General features: G+C 33.5%; 1 non-coding gene across 1 annotated transcript; it reads right to left on the minus strand.

Annotated features, from left to right (window-relative positions):
• Positions 1–5,814: 5,814 nt before the first annotated feature.
• TRNAR-CCG lies at positions 5,815–5,887 on the minus strand. Its single transcript has one exon. It is a non-coding gene; the product is annotated as a tRNA-Arg (tRNA).
• Positions 5,888–8,121: the final 2,234 nt, after the last annotated feature.

An 8,121-nucleotide genomic window follows, 5' to 3' on the forward strand; every position in this document is an offset into this window, starting at 1 on the left:
TTAAGTTGCACAAAATAATATTATATGTTTCACTCGTTAAACAAAAACCAAAATAACCAAAATGTTCTTAGATTAGTTGCACAAAATACCACCTCATTTGCAAAGGGTTTATTAGGAACTAAAACAAGAAAATTATAACCTAAGTTACATAGTTTTACATGCAAAGAAACACAAGTTTTATCTACCCGCAATAATTATCTCATCGACCCAGCTAGATGGGAATAACGAAAAGATGGAGAAACGCACTAGGTAGGGGTCAAACCTACGACTTCCTACTTTGGAAACAAACGCTCTATCCACTGAGCTACAGGTGCTTCATAATACTTATTTCTTGTTATTTACTATCTATTCTCTTAGGTGCAGTGGAAAATAGGTTTATGCTCTTTGTAGAGATGTCAATCTTAGCACTAAATCAACAGGCTGACCCTATAAGTCCGAAAAATTATAGTTAGGACCGAAACAGATAAACCTGATAAAAAATCAAGCTAAGTGGACTTGCTCTATAGGGCTATCGAGTTGAGTCGGACTAACTCGGTGAGCTGAGATACCAAATAGTGGACTTGGTCCATTAATTATTATCCTATACAAATTTACACCATTAATTATGTCGAAAGTGACTGTTTTAATGCATTACTTATAAATTTTTTAGTATTAACAAAATTATTACCTATGTTAAATAGTTTAACATGCAAAATAAAAAACACAAGCTTTATCTACTCACGCACAAAATAATTATCTCATCCACCCAGTTTGCGTAACGTAATACTCTTCTCTTTGCGTTGCGACAGTTCTACACTTGTCCAGTAACATGTAATTCCTGTCACCACTGCTCGAGTGGGGGAGAAAAATAGGGTTCGTATAAGGGAGCTGAGAAACACTCTAGCTAGGGGTCAAACCTAAAATTTCTAATTAGGAAACAGTCGTTCGATCCGCTAAACTACAAGTGCTTCATGCAAAATATTTCTTGGTAATTACTATCTATTCCATTAGGTGCAATGGAAAACTAGTTTATGCTCTTCGTAGGGATGTCAATATTAGCCCTAAATCAACGGGTTGACATTATAAGTCCCAAACATTATAATTAGGATGGAAACAGATAAACCTGTTAAAAAATCAAGCTATGTGGGCTAGCTCTATAGGGCTATCGAGTTGAGTCGGGCTAACTCAACGAGTTGTCGTACAAAATTGTTGACTTGGTCCATAAATTATTATCCTATACAAATTTTCACCATTAATTATGTTGCAAGTTGCAGTTTCAATACATAATTTATAAATTTTATAATATTAACAATTTATTTTGAATTTCCAAATAGTTAAAGGATATATTGATCATTTCGTAAAGTTTTCTCAACATCCATCAATGAATCATCATATATATGTTGCTCTTACTGCAAAATAACATATTAAGTTGCACAAAATAATAATATAAGTTTCACTCGTTAAACAATAATGAAAATAACCAAAATGTTCTTTGATTAGTTAGACAAAACACCACCTAATTTGCAAATGGTTTATTAGGCACAAAAACAACAAAATTATAACCTAAGTTACATAGTTTTACATGCAAAGAAACACAAGTTTTATCTACCCACAATAATTATCTCAACGACCCAGCTTGCGAAACGTAACATCGTAGCTCAGGATGGGAATAACAAAGGGAGGGAGAAAGTTTTATCTAACCACAATAATTATCTCAACGACCCAGCTTGCGAAACGTAACATTCTAGCTCAGGATGGGAATAACGAAGGGAGGGAGAAAGGCAACAGGTAGGGGTTAACCTACAACTTTCTGGTTAGGAAACAGACGCTCTATCCACTGAGCTACAGGTGCTTCATAATACCTATTTCTTGATATTTAATATCTATTCTCTTAGGTGGAGTGGAAAATAGGTTTATGCTCTCTGTAGGTATGTGAATCTTAGCCCTAAATCAACGGGCTTACCCTATAAGTCCGAAAAATTATAGTTAGGACCGAAACAGATAAATCTGATAAAAAATCAAGCTAAGTGCTCTAGCTCTATAGGGCTATCAAGTCAAGTCGTGCTAACTCAGTGAGCTAAGAGACCAAATAGTGGGCTTGGTCCATTAATTATTATCCTATACAATTTTTCACCATTAATTATGTCGAAAGTGGCTGTTTTAATACATTATTTATAAATTTTTTAGTATTAACAATTTACTTTGAATTTCTAAATTATTAAAGGATATATATATCATTTCGTAAAGTTTTCTCAACTTCCCTCAATGAATCTTAATATATATGCCGCTTTTATTGCAAAATTATATATTAGGTTGCACAAAATAATAGTATAAGTTTCACTCGTTAAACAAACACCAAAATAACCAAAAACCTTCCTAGATTAATTGCACAAATACAACCTAATTTGCAAGGGGTTTATTAGGCACCAAAACAACAAAATTATTACCTATATTAAATAGTTTAACATGCAAAAAAAAACACAAGCTTTATCTACTCACACACAAAATAATTATCTCATCCACCCAGTTTGCGTAACGTAATATTCTTCTCTTTGCGTTGCAACAGTTCTACACTTGTCCAGCAACAAGTAATTCCCGTCACCATGAAAAATAGGGTTTCTATAAGGGAGCTGTGAAACGCTCTAGCTAGGGGTCAAACCTAAAATTTCTAATTAGGAAATAGACGTTCTATCCTCTAAACTACAAGTGTTTCATGCAACTTAATTCTTGGTATTCAATTCTATTAGGTGCAGTGGAAAACTAGTTTATGCTCTTCGTAGGGATGTCAATTTTAGCCCTAAATCAAAGGGCTGACTCTATAAGTCTCAAAAATTATAATTAGGACGGAAACATATATAAACCAGTTAAAAAATCAAGTTAAGTGGGCTAGCTCTATAGGGCTATCGAGTTGAGTCGGGCTAACTCAACGAGTTTTCGGACAAAATTGTAGACTTGGTCCATAAATTATTATCCTATACAAATTTTCACCATTAATTATGTTGAAAGTAGCAGTTTCAATACATAATTTATAAATTTTATATATTAACAATTTATTTTGAATTTCCAAATAGTTAAAGGATATATTGATCATTTCGTAATGTTTACTCAACATCCATCAATGAATTATCATATATATGTTGCTCTTACTGCAAAATAACATGTTAAGTTGCACAAAATAGTAATATAAGTTTCACTCGTTAAACAAAAACCAAAATAACCAAAATGTTCTTAGATATGTTGCACAAAATACCACCTAATTTGCAAAGGGTTTATTAGGCATTAAAACAACAAAATTATAACCAAAGTTACATGCAAAGAAACTGAAGTTTATCTCATCGACCTAGTTTGCGAAACGTAACATTGTCGCACTAGATGGGAATAACAAAGGGAGGGAGAAACGCACTAGGCAGGGGTTGAACCTATGACTTTCTACCTAGGAAACAGACGCTCTATACACTGAGCTACACGTGCTTCATAGAACCTATTTCTTGTTATTTAATATCTATTCTCTTAGGTGGAGTGGAAAATAGGTTTATGCTCTTTGTAGGATGTCAATCTTAGCCCTAAATCAACGGGCTGACCCTATAAGTCCGAAAAATTATAGTTAAGACCGTAATAGATAAACCTGATAAAAAATCAGGCAAAGTGCACTAGCTCTATAGGGCTATCGAGTTAAGTCGGGCTAACTCAGTTAGCTGAGAGACCAAATAGTGGTCTTGGTCTATTAGTTATTATCCAATACAAATTTTCACCATTAATTAAGTCGAAAGTGGTTGTTTAAATACATTATTTATAAAGTTTTTAGTATTAACAATTTATTTTGAATTTCTAAATTATAAAAAGGATATATAGATCATTTCGTAAAGTTTTCTCAACTTCCCTCAACGAATCTTAATATATATGACGCTTTTATTGCAAAATAATATATTAAGTTGCACAAAATAATAGTATAAGTTTCACTCGTTAAACAAACACCAAAACAACAAAAAACCTTCAGAGATTAGTTGCACAAAATACAACCTAATTTGCAAACGGTTTATTAGGCACCAAAACAACCAAATTATTACCTATGTTACATAGTTTAACATGCAAAAAAAAAAAAAAACACAAGCTATGTCTACTCACACACAATAATTATCTCATCCACCCAGTTTGCGTAACGTAACATTGTTCTCTTTGCGTTGCGAGAGTTGTACACTTGTCCTGCAACAAGTAATTCCCGTCACCACTGCTCTGGTGGGGGAGAAAAATAGGGTTTGTATAAGGGAGAAGAGAAACGCACTAGCTAGGGGTCAAACATAAATGCTTCAAGTTGGGAAACAGATGCTCCATCTACTAAGCTACAAGTGCTTCATTCAACTTATTTCTTATTATTTACTATCTATTCTATTAGGTGCAGTGGAAAACTAGTTTATGCTCTACGTAGGGATGCCAATATTAGCCCTAAATCAACGGGCTGACCCTATAAGTCCCAAAAATTATAATTAGGACCGAAACATATAAACCTGTTAAAAAATCAAGTTAAGTGGGCTAGCTCTATAGGACTATCGAGTTGAGTCGGGCTAGCTTAACGAGTTGTCGGACAAAATTGTAGACTTGGTCCAAGTATTATTATCCTATACAAATTTTCAACATTAATTATGTTGAAAGTAGCAGTTTCTATATATAATTTATAAATTTTATAATATTAATAATTTATTTTTAATTTCCAAATAGTGAAAGGATGTATTGAACATTTCGTAAAGTTTTCTCAATATCCATCAATGAATCTTCATATATATGTTGCTCTTACTGCAAAATAACATATTAAGTTGCACAAAATAAAAGTATAAGTTTCACTCGTTAAACAAAAACCAAAATGTTCTTAGATTTATTGCACAAAACACCACCTAATTTGCAAAGGGTTTATTAGGCACTAAAACAACAAAATTATAACCTAAGTTACATGCAAAGAAACACAAGTTTTATCTACCCACAAGGGTTGAACCTATGACATTCTGCTTAGGAAACAGACACTCTATCCACTGAGCTACAGGTGCTTAATAATACTTATTTCTTGTTATTTATAATCTATTCTCTTAGGTGGAGTGGAAAATAGGTTTATAGTCTTTGTAGGGATGTCAATCTTAGCCCTAAATCAACGGGCTGACCCTATAAGTCCGGAAAATTATAGTTTGGACGGAAACAGATAAACCTGATAAAAAATCAAGCAAAGTGCACTAGCTCTGTATATAAGGCTATCGAGTTGAGTCGGGCTAATTCAGTGAGCTGAGTGACCAAATAGTGGACTTGGTCCATTAATTATTATCCTATACAAATTTTCACCATTAATTATGTCGAAAGTGGCTGTTTTAATACATTATTTATAAATTTTTAGTATTAACAATTTATTTTGAATTTCTAAATTATTAAAGGATATATAGATCAATTCGTAAAGTTTTCTCAACATCCAATAATGAATCTTCTTATATATGTTGCTCTTACTGCAAAATAACATATTAAGTTTCACAAAATAATAGTACAAGTTTCACTCGTTAAACAAAAACCAAAATAACCAAAATGTTCTTAGTTTAGTTGCACAAAATACCACCTAACTTGAAAAGGGTTTATTAGGCACTAAAACAACAAAATTATAACTTAAGTCACATAGTTTTACATGAAATCAAACACAAGTTTTATCTACCCACAATAATTATCGCATCGACCCAGTTTGTTTTATCGACCCACAATAATTATCTCATCGACCCAGTTTGCGAAACGTAACATTGTACCTCTATATGGGAATAACAAAGGGAGGGAGAAACGCACCATGTAGGGAACGAAGGGAGGAAGAAACACACCAGGTAGGGGTCAAACCTACAACTTTCTGCTTCGGAAACAGACGCTCTATCCACTGAGCTACAGGTGCTTCGTAGAACCCATTTCTTGTTATTTAATATCTATTCTCTTGGGTTGAGTGGAAAATAGGTTTATATTCTTTGTAGGGGTGTCAATCTTAGCCCTAAATCAACGGGCTGACCCTATAAGTCCGAAAAATTATAGTTAGGACCGAAACAGATAAACCTGATATAAAATCAAGCAAAGTGCACTAGCTATATAGGGCTATCGAGTTGAGTCGGGCTAACTCAGTGAGCTGAGGGACCAAATAGTGGCCTTGGTCCATTAATTATTATCCTATACAAATTTTCACCATTAATTTTGTCGAAAGTGGTTGTTTTAATACATTATTTACAAATTTTTTAGTATTAACAATTTATTTTGAATTTCTAAATTATAAAAAGGATATGTGGATCATTTCGTACAGTTTTTCAACTTCCCTCAATGAATCTTAATATATATGTCGCTTTTACTACAAAATAATATATTAAATTGCACAAAATAATAGTATAAGTTTCACTCGTTAAACAAACACCAAAACAACCAAAAACCTTCCTAGATCAGTTGCTCAAAATACAACCTAATTTGCAAACAGTTTATTAGGCACTAAAACAACCAAATTATTACCTATGTTACGTAGTTTAACATGCAAAAAAAACACAAGCTTTATCTACTCACACACACAATAATTATCTCATCCACCCGGTTTGCGTAAAGTTACATTGTTCTCTTTGCGTTGCGACGGTTCTACACTTGTCCAGCAACAAGTAATTACCGTCACCACTACTCTGGTGGGGGAGAAAAATTGGGTTTGTATATGGGAGAAGAGAAACGCACTAGCTAGGGGTCAAACCTAAATGCTTCAAGTTAGGAAACAGACGCTCTATCCACTAAGCTACAAGTGCATCATGCAACTTATTTCTTATTATTTACTATCTATTCTATTTGGTGCAGTGGAAAACTAGTTTATGCTCTTCGTAGGGATGCCAATATTAGCCCTAAATAAACGGGCTGACCCTATAAGTCCCAAAAATTATAATTAGGACCGAAACATATAAACCTGTTAAAAAATCAAGTTAAGTGGGCTAGCTCTATAGGACTAACGAGTTGAGTCGAGCTAACTTAACGAGTTGTCGAGCTAACTTAACGAGTTGTCGGACAAAATTGTAGACTTGGTCCATATATTATTATCCTATACAAATTTTTACCATTAATTATGTTGAAAGTAGCAGTTTCAATACATAATATATAAATTTTATAATATTACCAATTTATTTTGAATTTCCAAATAGTTAAAGGATATATTGATAATTTCGTAAAGTTTTCTCAACATCCATCAATGAATCTTCATATATATGTTGCTCTTAAAACAAAATAACATATTAAGTTGCACAAAATAAAAGTCTAAGTTTCACTCGTTAAACAAAAACCAAAATAACCAAAATGTTCTTAGATTAGGTGCACAAAATACCACCTAATTTGAAAAGAGTTTATTAGGCACTAAAACAACAAAATTATAACCTAAGTTACATAGTTTTACATGCAAAGAAACCCAAGTTTTATCTACCCACAATAATTATCTCATTGACCCAGTTCAGTTTGCGAAAATTAACATTGTAGCTCTAGATGGGAATAACGAAGGGAGGGAGAAACTGTAACACCCCCGATTTCCATACCAATTTAATACTTAATTATGCAGATAATCTAACCATAAAAGCATACATAGCGAAAAACTAAATATGAAATCGTTGGAAAACGTAGAGTGTTATGCCACGCTCACACAACGGTGAACGCACAGGCGTAAACCACATCAACATAATCTGTCTATCCATGAACAAAGTCAACAACATCAAGTCTAAAGTCTAACAAAAGGTCGCACAGGCCAAAACATACTACAGGACTGAGGGATATATACTATCTGTCTCTAGACCGCGCTCGCCTCTACTCAGCACCTGAAAGAAACAAATAAATATATGGGACGACGCCCGGTCTGCGAATGATGCTGGTAACCCACCAATACATGTGATGTATCATACATAGATAGGATATATATATACAAAATCATTTTCGAAACAGGATATAGTATATATAAGTTCAAATCCAAGAGTAGAAGTCAAACACAAGACACTATGCACTCACAACAAAGATAAGGGAACACATCCCAAGACAACAAGAAACAATAACGACTCATAAGAACGGCTCAAGGCGTATTCTACCATCTCTTTGTAGAATAACACCCGACATGCATAACACAAGAGAATAAGG

This window comes from Ipomoea nil, unplaced genomic scaffold (genome assembly GCF_001879475.1).
Source record: "Ipomoea nil cultivar Tokyo-kokei standard unplaced genomic scaffold, Asagao_1.1 scaffold2280, whole genome shotgun sequence".
Classification (NCBI taxonomy): Eukaryota; Viridiplantae; Streptophyta; class Magnoliopsida; order Solanales; family Convolvulaceae; genus Ipomoea; species Ipomoea nil.